At 42.7% G+C, this 19,195-nt stretch overlaps 1 protein-coding gene across 2 annotated transcripts in view; it reads left to right on the top strand.

The window, feature by feature from the left end:
* Positions 1-7,735: 7,735 nt before the first annotated feature.
* Positions 7,736-19,195, top strand: part of AFAP1 (actin filament associated protein 1) — a 110,881-nt gene continuing 99,421 nt past the window's right edge. For both annotated transcript variants that reach the window (XM_054295525.1, XM_054295524.1), the window contains exon 1: positions 7,736-7,835. The gene's annotated coding sequence lies outside the window, so the exon portion shown is untranslated. The remainder of the gene's footprint in view (positions 7,836-19,195) is intronic.

Raw genomic sequence — 19,195 nt, 5'->3', positions numbered from 1 at the left:
AGAAAGATCAATACAGCTCTTGGAGAAACTTATTTTGATATGTATACAAGAAGGAGGGGAATTCTGTCAGAGACTTCATTTTCATTCTTGGATCTGAGCTGTATGTCTCAGCTGCTCATGTCAGCCCTATGTATGACCTAATTCTCACCTCATGTATTTTAAAGAAAACATGTCTCAAACTCAGCAATGAAAGAGAGAGCATTTCATCATCACAGTCTTTGAGACAAAGGAATATGTGGGATTTTGTGGTTGCTGAAGGAATATCTTACCAACAATTCCAGCTAGGAAACCAGGCATGCCAGGTTACCATTATAGCTGTCTGAGAAGGCTGGACATTTTTGTCTGACCTTCTGCTATTTCTTCTCCTCATGGTTCAGGGGAGAACTCTGAAACCTGTAATTGCAGAAACAAGAAAATGCATAGTTGTGAGACAGTACCTGGAATCTAATAACCCTCTGAGGCAAGGCTAATTTTACATGGGCAAAAAGATATGGTCCAGACCAAGACAGATGCCTGGTCTTACATTCCACATTTTGATTTTAAGAAGCCATCTATTTGACATTTCCCCAGTGTGACCAAGAAGACCAATTATTTTACTAACTTTTTCACATATCTGCAGGAAAATGCTGTTCTGTTATTTGCAGATGAGCTGGATGAGATCCCAGGCACTTCTGTCTGGCACTCAACTCTGGCGAATAATCTTCAGAGTGTCCTTACATTCATATTCTCCTGGCCCTTTGATTTGTGTGTGAGAAAAAGGAGAGGATCATTTTATAAGCTTCCTAAGACCTCAACTGACCTTTGACCAATGTGATTACTTGATAGGTTACAGTTGTGGCTACCATTTTTTTCATATATCTTGAGTATCTCAAAAATAAAAAAAAAGATGGCTGTTATTAATATCAGAATGACAGATGTGACTCTCTTGTACATGTAAATTTATGCTGAGGCTTGCATCCCCTCATCATATCCAAGCTGCCTCTGAGGTATGGGTAAATCCTTAAAGGCTCATAGGAGGTGCTGGCTCAGGCTTTTGGAGTCTTTGTATCCCTTCTCACTGATTCTAGTCTGTGAAGAGCCATGTTAGAAAAGGTGGTACTCAGTCAAAGTACATGGCCATGAAAAGCAAGATCTCAGAAGTTTTAACTCCCAGGTGATGAAGCACCCTCAGCAAATTGCAGTTTGTTGTGTTACTGCAGCAGCTTGCTACTCCCTCCTCACAACCACCATCTCTGTGAGTTACAGCTCAGAGAAGTTAGTTCTAAATGCTGCTACTTTTCATGATTTAGGTCATTTTTCCTCCTTCCCCTTGGTGTTTGACATCTGTGCACAGGTAAGCAGGTGGGTTCCATGTTTGTAATGCTTGGACAGACGTCTGCAGCACCCAGGCTGCTGGGACAGCCAGTCCTTCCCTGCCAGTCTGGACAAGCAGCAGCTCCAGAGAGATCAGGAGGAAACCAAAACCAGGCAAAAGCATCCTGTCCCACACAGGTAAATGTATCCCAATCTGGGCATTAGTGTCCCAGCTATTATGTATTTGCCTTTTGTTAGAAGTCTGGATTCCGTTGATTTCTGGTTTTCAATCTGGTTACATTTGTGTCATGGATGATTTGCTGTTGATCGTTTTTTTCCATTTGCTATCATACATTCTTTTATTACATCCTCTACCTTGTCTATCCACTAAAAATTGCAATATGTTTTATTTCTTTTGAGATTAAAACATTTCTTTGCCAGTGATAGTTCTTCTGCAAATTTCTCTCAGCCCATTGTACCTTGTGGTCAGGAATGGTCTGACAGGATAAAGGCTTCCTATTTGCCATTTACATCAAGAACTATATAATTTTTTTTTTTTTTGGGGGGGGGGGTAGGTGGGGAAGAAGAAAACTGAGAATGTCTTTGACTTTTTTTATTACAAGTCTACATTATGCTGATGCCTTTCTTGACCTAACCTCACTCTTACAAATTGCTGGGGTTTTTTTTTCCATTCAAGTGGACATGATTCTGAACTCTGACATGAGTCATTGTTATTTCTACTGCTATAAATTTTTTTCTATTAACTGATAATTAAGAAAGCACCATGATTGATAGCAGATTAAACAACTGAGGTTGTTAACGGTGTGTCTGAACTTCCTTTCAGTGCTCTGACCTGGAATAATTCATTTGAGGAAGAGGGTTAAAATTCATGTCACTTGACAATTTTGCTAGTCAGACTTTAGAAAAAAAAATTCTCTCAAGTTATGGATGTGGAGCATAAACACTTTGAGCTCCCCATTTTTTCCCAATTTTATACTAGATGTTTTTCATCTGACAATTAGTTTTTGACAGATGGAAGTGCCAGGAGGACTGTATGAGTTGCTGTATAATGACCAAATTCTTCAAATTGCATTTCTTTTTCTTAATCCCTTTTTCAGAATGATAACTGATTATTTTTATAGTGCAATAAAAATAACACAATAATCAAAGACTACTGAAATAATTTACTCCATTTTAAATGGCACAGGAGACAAATAAAAACTAGAAGCTAAAATTTATCTTTCAATAAGATTCCATTTTTGGCCCAATGTTGCTTGAATTCAAAGAAAGCAGGGGCAAGGAAACACGACTTAGAAGAAATCTTCCTCTATTGTATTCCACTTTCATATAAAAATCTAAATTCATAAGAAGCAAAATTAAAGAATAGGATTTTTTTTCAAGTTAGTAATACCCAAAGGCAGAGCTACTTTACAGAGATTCTGAAGGTTTAATATCCATTTAATAAAAAGATGTTAGCATAGTATTTTGAAAATGTCAGTAACTAAATGCTAATCCCACTGAAATCACTGGCGCTCGTACCTGCACAGAGCGCAAAGGTCAGGTTATACAGAACTTCTTCCAAAACTCAAATTACAAGGAAGGATTGTTTGCCTATGTTTAGTTCAAACAGTGGAATATAAGTCGAAAGTAACTATTTTTACCTGCACAATAAGGTTCTATAAAATGTATATTCTCCTTTTTTTACATGTTCCTTCTTTTGCCATGATTCAAAATCAAGAGCCTAATTACATCTCTCTGAATTTACTTGCAGTGTTTTGTTACACAGATGACTTATCTGTGTGGAGAGTAAGGAGAGGCCTGTGCATTGTAGAAAAGGAGCGCAATCCCTGCTCTTGAAGTTTCTATAATGCACACTTTTTCAAATTTGCTTTTTGCACAAAGGTGAATGGCATTTCTGCTGTATAAGTCCTTTTGGGACATACATGGACTCAGCACTTTAAGATCCCTGAAACAAATTTTTCAAGTGTGTCTAAAATATAATTACTTTTTCCCCCAGTGGACCTGGAAATTATGTGGGACCCAAGAAGAAATAACTCATTATACTCTTTAAAAAAAATTTAAAAGATGCTATCAGGTTCTTAATAACAATAGATTCTGCTGTAACAGGATCACAGTATATGATAAGCAAGGGCAAAAGACCCTATCTTTGTCAAGAACTTTTTTTCAATTTGTAAAATACATTTTTTCCTAGTCTGTAAATGCCTTGAGTGTCTGAGACAACTTCAGAAACAGTGATGTTTTCCTTACTGAAAAATTATGGTTTCAAAGTAACAGAAGGTTTCTGTTCTAAAAAGGCATAACTTGCCTCCTGCTTTTGAAATCCTGACATCATTATGTTTTACTGAAGAGAGTGGCAATTGCTGCAATGTCACTCCATCTCCTGACAGCCCAGATTGCACAGGATTTTTGCCTGCTTTTCACTCTTCCCTGAGACCATCCTTTCCCCCCCAGCAACACAATATGAGGGCAGGAGTTTGGACACATCAGGAGGCAGCTGATGCTTGCTCCAAGGGCCTGACCTGCCCTGCTGACACACCAGTGTCACAGGGCAGTGTGGGGTCTCACATGAAGTCAACATTTTGCCAATTCTAGGATTTTTGGCTTTTTTTGTCTGCTTAACCCCCCTTCCAAGAAAAACAAGAAAACAATCCAAAGAGGCAAATTATTTTACAGTCTGATACCAAGTATCAAGAACATACAGGCTTTTCCCCACAGCTTTGATTTCACTTTATTGTACTGAAAATAACGAACATAATCTTGTACAGGCACCTGGAAAGGTCTTACTGAAAAGTATTGAGCAGACTTTCAGGGAATACCAGTCATCACTTAGATCATCCAATAGGTTTTCTTATACTTTTTCCTCAATAGGATGTTGCTGAGTTTTTGGGGCCTCTTAAACTAGTGAGTTGTCAGGTTATGGACTCAGTCCAAGGCAGATTTGAAGTGGAATTGAGTGTATCTTTAAAAACTGACCCATACTTCTAAATGCCTAAAGTACTGTTTTCCTGCCTTTTTACATTACTTAAGTGAGCCAAATCCAAAATGCTTGGAGTACCTTACAAGACGTAAATCACAACAAATGGTTGGAGATTTTTTTTCTCATGCCTGTGTTCCTCAGATTTCAACCAATGTTGATTTTCCAAGGGGGGAAAAAAAACTTTAAATATGCATAAATAACTCTTTTAAGCACATCCTAAAGATAACAAATATGGTCTGTCATTGTCATGACTTCTCTGTTTCAACACAGTACAGATTATCTGATGGTTAAAGTCGTAGTTTTGTAAACAAGTCTATTTGGATACCTTAGTGCTGGGACTACTCGACTGTTTATTTTTCTTTGCTCTGATTATTTTCTTTTCTTTTGTGATAACCAGTGCTAAGAAGATTATAGGAAGATTGGGGATCCCTATGACTAAGCTTCACCAAGTCCTGCCTAAAGCTTGTGAAGATTATTTCTACAGTAATGAAGTTACCCTTGATAGAGTAGAACTTTATAATGAATTATTGAGAATAAAGACAGTTTGAAACACTGCATGAATATTTGGTCTTAAAGCTAAAAAGTGCTTTTTCAAGCTGGAGGACATGTATTTCAAATAGGGACATTTACAGAGATTTGCTTTCTGCTGCTTTGTGTTAAAAGATGATTAGTTTAAGAAGTTTATTGGGTGCAAAATATGACGTAGAGTTACTGTGGACCTCAGATTTCCTATTAATGATGTGACTTCAGTTTCCCTGCAAGCAATTCCTTAGGAATCACTTGATTTATTTTGATGATATTGTGTTCTAGGTGAATTATATGCTGTTCTTTTTAATTCTATAAAATAGAATTTGTATTTAAGTAGCGTCATTAAAGATTCATGGGGAAGAAATTCAATTAATCACTAAGCTGTATTTTGCAGCTGAAGTAGCTTATAGAATGCATATGTACAAATGAAAAATTGTGGGAGTAATGCCATTTTGAAGTGTAGCATTGTGAAAACTAAAAATTCAAATAAGAAAAACGTCCTTTTGAGCCCATCAGCCTGAGAGAGAGCTTGTCCATGAGGAACAGCTTGTGCTGTCTGGTGATTGTCTTTGTGATAGATGACCCATTATTCAGTCCCTATGGAGTTACCACCACAAGACATGAAGCCTTCACCACTCTCTCCAACAGCCTAAGGACAAACCTTTAAGTTATCTCACTTTCATGTCTGACAGAGGGCACAAAGAGCTTATTTTCTTGCTGGTCTTGTGATGACTTTCTCTGATCTCTGTTTCTCTGCTGATCAGCTTCCTAACTTCTTCAGGACATTTCTGTGGAAGAAATACTCTGAAGTGTTGCTAGAACCAAGCTCCCTGTTTACAGACCACAGAGTGTCTTATGGCAGGCAGAAGCTGAAGTGTTACTTAATGTGATGTGTGCATTAAAATTAAAAAAAACCAAACAACATAACTAGAGTCAATAAAGCCAGCAAATAATGGAAGTGCTCACTGCAAGTATAGAAATCAATGGTACTGTATGTGCCACAGCAGCCAAGGGCTGTGCTTTTACAGCAAAGTACTGGATTGTTCTCCCTAGAGATCATATTTTACAGGTCATTATACAAATTAAATAGCTCAAAGAGAGCAATAGCTGCAAGCAATTGAACCATGGAGAAGAGGAGTTGTGCTTTAATTTTTTCAAGACCAGCTAAGCACTTTACTATTGCCTGAAAAATCACTACTTCTAAGTACTCCAAGGCTCTTCCCTGCCAACTCTCAACAAGCAGAATACAGAAAGGCAGGTAGGAGCAGGCTGCTGCTGTAATAGCTCATCCAGTAGGCAAGTCCTTCCCTGCCCATACCCACAGGCACACAAGAAAGAGAACAGCTGAAAGTGAGCTTTTAGGCTAAGTAATACTTGCTGAAAAGGTTGGGCTGTGAATTCAGCTCTCCTCTTTTGGGCTACAGAGATCTCATGCATATCCTAAGTGGCCACACAGTGTATATGCTGACTAAATAGAATTTTCCCTGGTCAAACCTGTTACCTTTGGTATGACCTTCTTAGAATGACTGAGGATGATGAAACAGGACAGAAGAGCACATTAAACCTGGCCAGAACAACCAAATTTTATTAATCAAAATTTAAGGTGCTTAACAAGTTGCATACTCTATGGTACAAAGTAAGCTACAAGCTCCTACAGAACTATGCCCTTGCATGTCCAATGTTCCCCAAATATTTCTCATAAGAGCACACTTGTGCATCTAGCTGAAATTAAAGGAGTTTTTGACACCCAGCTGGACTAAAGACAGAGTTGCCTTAACTAATGTTCTTCTTTTAGTGACATTCTTCTGTGACCTCAGATTTTCAGTTTCTGTATGGACAGGGAGGAAAAGAAATATATATAAATATAGAATAATAAATATATATATGTATTTATATATATAAATATATATATTTGGATATCTCAAAGTTGGAACATGTTTACTCAGGTTGCCCCTATGTAAGTTTGTCCAGGCCGAGCAATTTTGTTACAAACTGAAGCCTGCAGGTTTAATCAATATAAGTCTCAGTTTAATCAAAAAGTTCTCACTTTGATTTAGATCTGGTTTATATTAAGCTAAACTAAGATGACAGAACCAGGTGTTGGGTTTGTGCATGATTTTACACCATTTCAACAAAAGAGCTTAAATTTTAGATAAATGCAGACCTGCTGGTTATGCCCCAAATCCATGTCATTCCTCCACTGCTCAGTGCTCAGGTCACAGCATCTCCTGGGCAGGAATGGGGAGGGCATGGGCTGCGCTGAGGCTCCCGCTGTGACCTCTCAGTATTCCAGCTTTTACTCGGGGAACAAGCCTCCGGCTCCTGGGAGGCTTTACTCTGGGGCAAGACCCCAAGTTTGATCTGCCAGCATCTGCCTCGCAAGGAGCACTTGGGCTTACCTACCCCGCACCCGGGGCTGCTGCGCACACCTGCCCCATCCTGCCCCTGCCCGGGGCTGCTGCACACATCTGCCCCATCCTGCCCGAGGGCTGCTGCGCACACCTGCCCCATCCTGCTCCATCCTGCCCGAGGGCTGCTGCGCACACCTGCCCCATCCTGCCCCGCACCCAGGGGGTTGCTGTGCACACCTGCCCCATCCTGCCCCGCACCCAGGGGGTTGCTGTGCACACCTGCCCCATCCTGCCCCGCACCCAGGGGGTTGCTGTGCACACCTGCCCCATCCTGCCCTGCACCCGGGGCTGCTGCGCACACCTGCCCCATCCTGCCCGGGGCTGCTGCGCACACCTGCCCCATCCTGCCCGCACCCGGCGCTGCTGCGCCCCCCCGCCTTTGTTCCGCTGGCTCCGCCCCGGCGCTGTCCCCTCCCCGCGGGGCGGGCCCGGCCCGGGGGCGGTGGGAGCGGGCTGCTGCTCCCGCCCCGCTGTCCCCTCCCCGCTGTCCCCTGCCGGCGCGGCGCTGGCTGCGCTCCGCGGCAGAGCGGGGCTGCGGGAGGAGCCGCGGGAGGAGCCGCGCTCGGCCGCTTTGTGCCGGCAGCCGCCGCAGGACGGCCGCAAAGGTAGGAGGGCTCGGGCCCCGCTCGGCCCGGGCAGCATCCCTGCCGAGCTCCGCGGGCGGAGAGAGAGCACGGGAGGGAAGAAGAGGGAGGGGAAGGGCTGGATTCAGAAATGGGCTTTTTCAGCCGCTGCTCCGCTGCTGCTCCCGGCAGCCGTGTGCTAGGAAAGCTGTGGGTTTACTGGGAAAAAAAAGCTAAAAAAAATAGGAAAAAAAAAAAGTCTCGCTCGTTTTCTTGGCCGGGAGCAGCACATGGAAAGAGCTGGAGGGAACCCGGTTATCGGGCTGTGGAAGGGCAGGAGCCCGGCCGAGATCCTCGGGAACGCAGCCCTCTGTCTGTCCGCCATCCCGAAACTCGCATCCCTTCCCGGGAAAGGCACCGGCCCCGCAGCCGCGCTGCTGCTTTGTACCGCTGCGAGCTTCCTTATTTTCTGCCTTGTGGGGTGGGCAGAGGTGGTCTCCCCGCAGGCTTGGCCATTTGATCTGTTTCATCACAGCCGAGAGATTGCATCATGTTACAGTCCTGGAGTCGGTCAGGGCACAGGCGAACAGAACCATCTTTCTAGATCCATCCCCTCGGCTTCCCGGGCCGACCCCCTCCTTGATTTCCTGTTGGGCTGAGGAGCAGCCTGCCATTGGAGAATGGGGGGAACCGCTCACAGCGACGTGGTTCGATTTCTTCCACTGAGAGGTTTTTTGAAAACTCGAGTTTGTCGGTCCTACGCGCGGTATGTGTCTTGTGTGGAGGGCTTAGAGGAAACTTGCCAAAGATTTAGGCGGTAGGAAAATAATGGGCGGCAAAAGAGCCAGATAAACTGCCAAAACCGGGAGTTGCTCCACGAGCTGAAAGCTCTGCAGTGGCAGGAGGTGAGTGGGTTCAGGCAGGCATCCCTCGGCAACCCAGGCGTTCACCTGCCCTAAAGCATAGTGCAGCTGAGTAAATGCACACTCTGAAAGGCAAGATAAGGCACATGTGAGAAACAGAGAAGTATTTAGCTCATTTCCTCTCTGGATCCCTTATGATCATTTTGATGCAAACACTTCATGTGCTTGTGCCTGTTCTGTTTATTGTATTACTGAAGTTTGCGACTGAGGTCCAACTATGAAATGATAAATCTCAAAACCAGAGAGATCCAATTAAATCATGTATTTCAGTCTAGGGCTTCTTAAGGCGACAGATTCTGCTGTTCTTTGTGCAGTTCTTTGTTTTGTTCCATGGGGAAAAAATTGTCATAGCACGACTTGGTTCAGTTCTCAGAGGTATCCATAACAATTAATGATTATTCCATAACTAGTGTCTTGCCCTTGCAGGTGCTCTGCTACTGTTTGCTCCAAGTGTTGCGGGGCCACTCTTTTCCTTTCATGAAAATAATAGTGTTGTGAACCTTTTTTTGTGTGCCTTTCTGAGAATGGTCGGTGCAGGAGCACAAGGGAGCACTTGGCAGCCAGATGGATCAATCCATCAGTGCTCTCGGATATGGGCATTTGGTGCCTTTCCGTCATCCCTTGTGCCTCCTGGTGGTTTCCATGGGAAGAACTGCACAATTACTTCCTTGTTTTGAACAAACCATTTTTCCTTTGTAAAAGAAGAGCAAATGCTATGTTAGAGCAAGAGGGAGAGCATCCTGTCTTTCTTGGGCTATAGGGCCCCACATGGGTTTAAGAAGAATTTGAAATGGATTTGAAAAAGAAGATCTACAGTTTTCTTTGTGTGTCAGCCAGTGATTGCAGTGACAAGCCGGCAAACAGAACAATGAGCAGATACTCACTGCCTTTGGTGATATGTGGCATGTTTGGTGTTTCGTAGGAAATTTGTCATCAAAAGTCAAAGTGTTATGTTGTGTTCCTGTGGCTTGGGTAGATTTTTAGATGAAGGGGTTTGGAAGGTCTGTGGGGTTGAAACTGAAGTATTGAATCAGTGCCAGAGAGGACAGGGTAAAATGCAAGACTTCAATAGATCAACTACTTACACTATTTTAAAATTTTACCGTCTTAGTGAAGGATGATTTTTCTTTTTCCTCTCCTGAAGTTCTCAGAGTTGAAAAGATACTGTCTGAAACATAAAGCCCAAAAGCAAATATTGAAGTCTCAGTGGAACAGGCTGTATTTGGTACATGTATGACGAATTGTGCTTATTCCTTTCAGTGGTGCAAAGACAACTTGCTGTATGACCAGGAATTGTATTGCCCTGCTGCTTGCTGCAGTCTCCCGTGTGACATTGCCTCAGGACAAAGAGCCAGCAGTTCAGGGCTGGTTGATGCTATCTGGAGTCGACTGATTTAATTTCCATGCATTTTCAAAAGTTTTGTGTCTGATAGATCAGTCAGGGGGAGTGTGGTATCCAGGAGCCCGCCTGCTTAACTGCTTTGTTCAAAGCTGTGCTCTTTGTTTCCTGAGGAGGGGTCGAGGAGGAAGAGGAGGAGGAAGAGATGTACTTTAAATTCATTTGCAGATCTCCAGCTGAGGTGGGAGAGTGGGATGCAAGGACTTGCACCTCAAACTCCTGTACAGCCTAGTCTACTCTGGGCTCTTGTGGGTTAGTCATAGTAAAGCATACTGTGGCAATTTTCCAAAAAAATTATGCATCCCTTCCAGGTGTGCTGTTCAACTGGTTTTAGGTGTGAATGACACCTAGCTACTGGTATGGTTCTGACTTCCCGACTCATCGCTTCATTGACAAATAGTGTTTCATCTGGTGTAGAAAATGCCTGTCTGGCCTGGGCAGGTGACTGGGTTACACACTTGGTAGGTATTATTCCAGATCAATGTACTTCATTGTAATGTAAAGTGTTCTTAGGCTCACAGTTGAACTCCTAATAGTCAAACCCAACACAATTAATAAAAATGTGGAAGTCAATCTGAGGACTGCAGGTACAGTGAACTCTTGAGCTTTTAGTGAAGGACTGAAAAAGCCAGATCTTGAATGTGCCCCTCCATCCCTAAGGGGTGTCTAGGAGGAATTAGTTTGAGGAATTAGTTTTCCTACTATGAAGCACCCCAAGCTGACCTTAGAGCAATTTAAGTTTTCAAGACCATACCAGATGTCTTTTTGGGGAGTGTCTGCATGGAGCTGTACCAGAGCAGTCTGTCAGCACAGAATGAGCAGGTAGGAAGGCATGTGGCTGCAATGGCAGTGACCCTGAGCTCAGAGTGCAGGGGTTGCACCAGCACGGGAGTCTCACTGCACCAACCTGTCCATACACACTCAAAGGTCTGCCTTTTGTAGTGCATCACTGCTCTAAAACACTTTGTGTCTATTCAATTGCTCTTTCTCTACTAGATGATCTTTAAGGTCCCTCCAAACCCAAACTGTTCTATGATACTCTGTGATCAGAAGTTAACTCTTGACTCTGCTGGTCATAAAAGACATGCTGCTGTGAGTGATGGTAATGAACAGTTTTGCAGGATCGTAACTTGGGTTTGTGCAGTGGGGGATATCTCATAGCAGGTAACAGTCTTTTGGGACATCATCTCTGTTTTCCAGAGATATGGCAAGTAATTAAAACCTGAGTGACAACACTGCCATCAGTTTCCCCTTTGCCATCCTAGCAAAAAATCAGCCATGGCTCAGTGTGCATAGAAAGGTTTGACTGCCAAAGGTGCCTTAACAGAGCAATGTCCAAATGATCTGCTGGTGGTTACCTCTCTTAGAGTATGCCTTGGAGAATACAGGAGTCTGTGGAAAGGATAAATCAATAGCTCTTTTATATTTTGCCAGCGTTCATCAAGAAATCTAGGAAAGAAAACTCCTAAGAGGATTTTTTTAATCAGTTGGATCTTGTATAGATACTGCTCTTTACATATATTGGTATTTAAAAAATTGATTGTGTATGTTTGGCAGTAAAAGGAGGAAACTGATAGACCTGTCTTTTCTAAATCTCTTTCCTCAACTGGAAAAGGAAAAAAAACCCAATGTATTATTCCTTTTATGGTGACATAGTGGTGGGGTTTTTTAACTGTCTGGGGGATTCCTGCTGCCAAGATCTCTCTGCCATTATGTAGTTTTGAGTTGAGTGATAAAGACTATCTTTCTCTAAGACAGATGTTGGTAATGGCCTTACTGTGCCAAAATCTTTGTGAGTACAAAATGCTGTGTAAAAATATTTCCATCCATTAATAGTGAGTGCCAGAAAAGAGTACACAAGTGGTTTCAAATTTAATCTGTAATGTAGCTGATGTCTCAAAGATAACAACATCTTACCCCCAAGAAATACAACATTGTATGTGAGGTAATTGCTATGACTTACACTGAATATATATTATTCATTAGGGGACTGTCATTATATCATGCTTGTGAATTCCCCAGAGTCTGTTATCAGTGTCCTCATGACATCTCAACATCTATGGAAAAGATGATTTTGGTGTCCCACTTGTGTGGCTGATGCTCTGGCTTGCTACTAGTCACTTCCAGTAAGCATGCTTGCCTTGTTCATTTAAAATGAATAGACTTTGGGAAAGGAGCTTAGTTCATATATTCACATCATCAGAGATAGCAGTCCTTCACAGGGAATATGTAGTGGTATGTTATCTCAGTTTTGCAGAAGAGCAAATAGTAAAAGCTCTTTCATGTGCAGCTTTCATGCTAAAACTACTCTGCACTGTCTTCAAAGTATAAAGGCTCAATATTTGGCCAGTTGCTGTGGATAGATTTTTTTTTTTTTGGGTCCATTAAAGGATCTTTAAGTATGTTTTGAAACTTATCTGGTCTCTCGTCAGTTACACCTGCTTACAGCATTCCTGTTAGAAACTGGAAGAGAAGAGAAGGCCAGGTAAGGACGGAATTTCCCTGTTAGTAGCAATTAGCGAATCCAGATTTTATTTTCCTGTACCATTTTTTGCCAGGAGCAGCTGCAAAGGGAGAATTACACCGTGACCTTCACAGCACTTCCTAGTGCCATCATCAATCAGATCTGGCAGGAGCTTTATCACATCTATCAGTGTGGCTCATAAGCCACATGCTGTCTAGTCTGGGGGGAAAAACAAACAAACAATGGGAGCTGCTGTAGGGGTTTGTTTAAAATAAAACAACCAGGAGTGAGCTTTTCCCATATGTGCCAGCTTTGTAGGCAGATTTCTGGTTTTGCCGTGTGCTGTTGGGCTGATTAATAAAAGATGACGGTTGTAAAGCAGTGGAAGAGATTTTCACTACATTTCAATGGCACTGGCAACTCATTCACAAGTATGTGAATTGCAGCTTCAGCATTTCTCAGGCGATGCTTTTCAGTCCCATTCTAACCCTCAGCATTATTTTTACAAAGGAATTTATGCAGTTAGATTAATTCAGGTGTTTCCTACACAGGTAAATGTTACAGAATAAATAAGTGTTTTCAGACCTTTCTGATTCTTACATGAAATAGCATAGCTTTCTCAGATTAAGTGGTTTGCTATATATATATTTTTGGTGGGATCATGTGTGCCTTTGCAGGCTACTCTAGGTCTCTTCCCGAGGCAAGTTCATAATGTAGCAGCCAAGAGTAGCTGATCAGCTGCAGCATCTCCCTTTTCAGCATGCAAAACATTACTAACACCCTGTAAGTGGCTGATTTGTTTTCTGTTTTGTTGGTTTGTTTTCCTTATTTACCTTGGTCTGATTATGGAGTTTTATTAAAATATAAAACATTTTGTTTCTTACATTTTTTCATTGTTACACCAAGTTCATTACCATTCTCAAATTCCTTTGCTCTTCTTTTCTTGCTTTCCTTTCCTGTGCTCAGTACAGTGACAGTTTGACAGGTTGTCACATTGTACCTGATTTGCTTTCAGGCACAGTCCTTGCTGACAGGTAGATGGGATAGGAAGAAGAAATGCAGGATTGCTACTGTATGTGTAATTCTAGCTGCTTCATGGTGATATGTTTGTGTGTGTATGTGATATATACAAATGAAGGTGGAGATGTATATAGATAAATAAAGATGTGTAGGTGATCTGTTAGAGCTGCCTTGGTCATGCAGGTTTTTTGAGAAAAATGGCTAATAGATAAATAAATGTACTGTTATACTTTTGAGGAAAAGATTAAGGCCTTGAGCTTCAAACTGCTAAGGTTGATAGCCAGCAGCAGGGTGTAATCTGTAACTTCTGTAGTTTTTAACCAGCCAGTTCTTGGCAGAAGCCATCTTGGTACCAGATCTGGGCAAGGGAGTTTGAAATGCCATATGAAATGAGCAGGTGCAAGGAAAATGCGCATAAAATGTGAAATACACTTAGCAAAAGGTTATCTATTCTATCAGGGAAAAGGAACTGGCTAGCTGGTTATGGAAATAATTACTTCTGTGTTTTTGCTCAGTGTGTGCTGTGTCATTTTGACAGGTTTTATGGCCCCAGGTGCTGCACTGGCCCTGGGCAGGGCAGGGGCTGCAGTGCTCAGTCCCTGCCCACAGACCAGCCAACCTGAGGGGCAAGGAGCCTGCCCAAAACTGTACTGCCTCTTCTCCATCTTCTGCTCCCAGCAGCCAGGCACCAGGCACAAACACTTGGGGGAGAGGTTTGAAGAGCCCAAAGTCCTGAGCAGTCCCATTTCAGCAGCAGGATGAGGAGGAGAGGGAAAGCTGCCAGCAGGAGTTGGTCTGAGATGCTGAGTCCTGTGTCACTGTTTGGGGGCTCCTGCTTCAGGAGGATGCAGCAAACCAGGTCAGGCCGAACCAAAAGACATGGTTTCAGCCCTGAAAACAAGGTGGGCAGTAATGAGGAAGTCATAAAACAGCAGGAGCTGAAAACAGGAGAGATAAAGTAAAAGGCATTAAAATAGGAGATAATGCAAAAGGCAGAGGGATGAGTTAAGGAGCAGGAATTCCAGCAGGGCTGCTCAGTGTCACCAGGGCAGTGGTGGTTGGGAGCTGAGCTGCTCAGGTGCTGCTGCTGCATCTTAGCACAGATCAAACAGAAGGAAACTGCCCCTTGGAGAGTGGGATTTATTCATGTAATGCAGTCCATGCTAGGGAATGGAGTGAAATACTGGATTTGTCACTGGCTGTAAGAGATCAGGCTGAAGAAAGTAAATATCTGAAAATGTTAGGAAGCTCAGTGATTCTAAGCTCTGTTAATACACAGCATTATCAAAAGAGTACCTGTTGGAAAATGAAAAGATCTGGTTCTTGGAAGGGAGAAAAAGTATTCAGCGTGAAGAGCTTCTGAGAATATTCAGAACTGTTCTCCTTGCCTGAGCCGTGTCTGCACCATGTGTTTGTCATTAGCACCATGAACAGCTGAGAGTCTCCTTAGAGGGGCAGTGATGGGTGCATGGTGGCTCCTTCAGGAAGAACCTGGAGAGCTGAGAGGAGACAAGGGGCTGGGTCAGGCCACAGCAGTTTGTTTTGAGCTTAACAGGAATGAAGTCCACCCTGAAGAGTCTTGGGGAAAATTCTGGATGAGGGCCAGTATGAATAATGCTGAGTGCAGATGGGTGGGACCCCACCTGGTTACAAAAACAATCCTATTTCCAAGGTTTGCTATTTCTGCTGAAAAAGGGGATATTTAACAAGTAAGGTTTCACTTAAAAGGAAAAAAAAAAACAGTTGAGACCTTAATAAACAAACCCAAATCAAAAAATCTAAAAGTCTCTCACTTCAGAAATTAATGAAAACAAGCCCCCAAACATGCAGACAGCTGAAAGCACACAGCAAAAACCTCAGATAAACAAAACAAGTGTCCTCTGGGGAAAGGAAGAGTTGTTCCCTCTCTGGGAAAATTTGCCTGTTCCTGTGGCTTGTGAACTTTTCATCTTCTCTGGGACTTTCTTCTGTCCTTGGTTTGCTTTTTTCAGCTTCTTGGTCTTCTTTCCCTGGAGCCTAGAAAAGTGTTTATGCAAGCACTAGACTTTAAGTAAATGAATGACGAGTGCTGTTCCTCAGGGCTTGGTTTTGGGACCAGTCTTGTTTAATTTTTTGTCAGTGACAAGGGCAGTGGGATTGAGTGGAGCTCAGCATGCACTGCCCTCCACCCCTGCAGCTTGTGGCCATCAAGACACCTTTCCCCTTGTCACAGCCACATCCTGAGCATTATTCCAGAGCTAATCTGGAGCAAACTGTATTCAACAAGCCCCAAAAATGTAACAATTAATTTTAGTCTGACTCAAGTTTCCATTAGTCTCCACTTGACTACTATTCCTGTTTGTCTACAATGATTGAGCCTCACAGCCTCTCAACACAGCAATTTCCTTCACATCCCTTTGGATCTTCCTCTTTATTGTTGTTTGCACGACACCGAGTCTCCATTTTGCATGTGTGGAAAATCTTGCTGAGAGCTGTCCCCCCTTTGACCTCATTCTTTTCAGATCTCTCATTTTTCTGTCTCCTTGCTTATAGTCCAACTATGTAACTTTTAAAAGTGGTCTGAGTGTAAAAAATAAGTTGTAGTGAAGGCTTGTCTGTAAACAGTAGCTCTCTCTGCAACCCAAGGGCAAGTGGATGTGTGTGTGGAAAGCCCAAATGACTGACTGTCCCAAAGAAACTGGTTAGATTCAGAGGAAAGCAGAAGTTTCCTTGAAGAGGTATGATGTTTGGGGGTTTCTAGACTTCTTCAACCCTTTTTAAATCCTTCCAAATTTTTTTTTCTACCACAGTAACATCTTTTAAAGCATTACTAGCTCTGCTGTTCTTGCACTTGGGATTCCAGTCTGGTTTTGCTCAGCACACCCACAGGCTCTAGGATATAAGTGCAAGCTCAGATTGCCCTGAAGTTTCTTGTACTTTATGGGAGCAAAGGGTGAAATCCATCTTCAAGATTTGGGGTCATTTGGGCTAGGTTTCTTGACATACAGCTCTTACAAGAAACCCGGCTGTTCCGGGGTTTTCTACCAACATTAAAGAAGAACAACCAAATAAAGGAAAAGTACTCTGAAAAGTAGGGATCAAAGCTTAGCTTGGTTTGAGTGTGCTTTAAGTAGTCTCAGTCTTTGCACTGACACCAGTTAAGTTGTTCTGCTTCAGGGAGGTAACTTGGAACCAGCACTTGTGAGCGAGTCCAGGCCTTTCCCTGCGCATTGCTGTAGGGAAGGGCTGCTTCCTGCTAAGGTCTGAGTGCTTCCCTCTGTGAGATAGCATCTGAACAACCCAGAGCAAGACCTCCATGTAAATAATGTGAAAATAAAGATGCATGAAGCGACGCTGCTTTCCAAGGTGTGATTGTGGAGCAGTTCTTGGCCAGGAGGCATCACTTGGATGGCCCATCCTCAGCCAGGAGCAAAGCAGGCAGCACAGCAGGAATGTGCCCTTGCCCAAGCTGTAGTTTGAGCCAAGTGTAGACAGCAAAAGAAGCAGGGCCCTTCTAGCAAGTTGTCATCAGTGATTATAAAGCACTTGGTACCTTAGAGCAGCTCTTTGTATGTTAATAACTCATTAAAATCTAATGACTTCATGAAATTGGACAAGCAGTAGGAACTGGAAGTGGCAGATGTTCAGGGTGGAAAGGGAAGGGAGAGAAGCATGTAAGAATCCTTTAGCATCTTTTCCATTTATTTGTGTTGCCACTCCTGCTTTTTAAGCATAATAAAGTTGTAAGGGCTTTGGTACACTGGTCACCTCTCTCATCAGCCCTGCTAGTGCCTCAGCACTCCTGAGGTTTCAGTACAAACCCACAATCTTCTCTAATGAAGTTCAAGGAAGGAAGAGAAGCATGTAAGAATCCTCTAGCATCTTTTCCATTAATTTGTGTTGCCACGCCTGCTTTGTAAGCTTTCTTTTTAACTCTTGCAATGCTAATGAGTTCAGGAACACTCCTAAATTCTGGGATAAACAAACTTTTATCTACTTTACCTGGAAACCTTTCTGACATATTGCCAGGTGTTACATCCCTAAGACTTTTTGCCAGAGCACCTTTGAACTGTGTTTTGCAGGGGTTGCCTCACTTGCCCCTTGTGCCAAGCAGCCTGCAGCAAACATCTCACCTGATGTTTTACACTGCTTGCATGAGTGGTGCCACTCAATGCTCTGCTCTTTGCTATTGAAATTACAGCCTATGCCCTTCTCCCAGTGAGCCTGCAGAGAAAAGCTGTGCAGGTTTTCTCACTGATGTGGGATGTGCTGAGACCTCCACATGTACCTGCACTCCTCTTTGATTGCCTTCACCAGGGTCAGCTGGAAGAGCTGACCAGCCTGGATCACTTCAGTTCATGCCAAGATAATCCTTCCCCTAACCACTTCAGCTGCATGCAGAACAAAAAGTATGTGTATAATTCCAGAGGGCTCTTACCAGCTCTAGGAGGGGTGGCTCTGTGTGTACCACAGCACTTCATGGGGCTGTTTTGTTATAATCAGCAATAAAGAGCATTTTTGTATCGTTCAGTAATATAAAAGTAATGTTGAGCAACTGCACCTTGTGATGACAGTTGCCAGGGTGTAGCTACATAAAAGCAGACAAAGGGCATGGCAAGAAGGTTTTTGCTTGGATTGAAGAAATTGTTATTAGAGGCATAATTCTCCAAAATTGTGGTTGTTGGATCATCTGAAGTAAGCCTGCCTAGGAAAACGTTTAAGTCCTTTTGCCACTGTTTCTTTATTAAAGTGAGAATTTCTTCCTGGTGAGATTTTTGTAAGGAGGAAACTTCACATACACCAGTGGAAGTCGTCCAAAGCAGAAGGGGAAAATGCCATTTCAAACTGTTAAGTACAGAATTTATGAAGGCCACCTGGAAAAATAAATGTTCATTGGTTGCTGATTTCACACGGAAAGTGCATTTTCTTCTGGAATTATTATTTATACTGTAGTAAACCCGATACAGAATTAAATAATTTTATTCAGTTTTCAATTTGGCATTAGAACCAGCTGATGCCTCTTCCTTCCTGTGCTTCAGAATCAACATTCTTGTCTACAATAATTCTTTGTCTGCCTGTAGGCAAGTGAATTTTTGTCATTGACTAATACCAGAAGGATCAGGGACTTGGGACCCTAAAACTGGGACTGCTGGGAAACACTGAACACCAGCAGAGAGGCCTTTGAGTGGAGAGAATTGAGAATTTTCATTGTCTGCTGCCATTATCTTGTTTTAACAAGCTGCTTGTCTGCCAGCTTGTTACTAGTAAAAAAGATTACTAGAATCTGGGCTTTTGAAAATCCCATTATTTTCCTCTCTTTATCTGATCACACCATGGAATTATGTCACTGAATTAAAATTCTGACTGTGGTAGACTTTGCATCCTGGATGATTAAATATTTTGTCAGCATGAGGTTCCATGGTTTCTAATTTAGGGACCAGAGGGCTGCATCCCTTCTGCTCAGTGTGAGGGCAAGAAATAGCATTGCTAACCTAGCAAAACAACTGTAAAATGTGTATTAAGACTAGCAAGTGGATTAATTTGGCTAGTTTCCCATTGTCCTAGCTTATTTATCTTCCCTGATGGCTTTTTCCTACCTTCTTCATACCTGCATCCA

This window comes from Melozone crissalis, unplaced genomic scaffold (assembly GCF_028551555.1).
Source record: "Melozone crissalis strain CALT ecotype California unplaced genomic scaffold, PUWL_Pcris_2 ptg000006l_1, whole genome shotgun sequence".
In the NCBI taxonomy this organism is placed as follows: Eukaryota; Metazoa; Chordata; class Aves; order Passeriformes; family Passerellidae; genus Melozone; species Melozone crissalis.
Note: the sequence above shows the minus strand (reverse complement) of the source record. Positions and strands in the feature narration are given on the sequence as shown.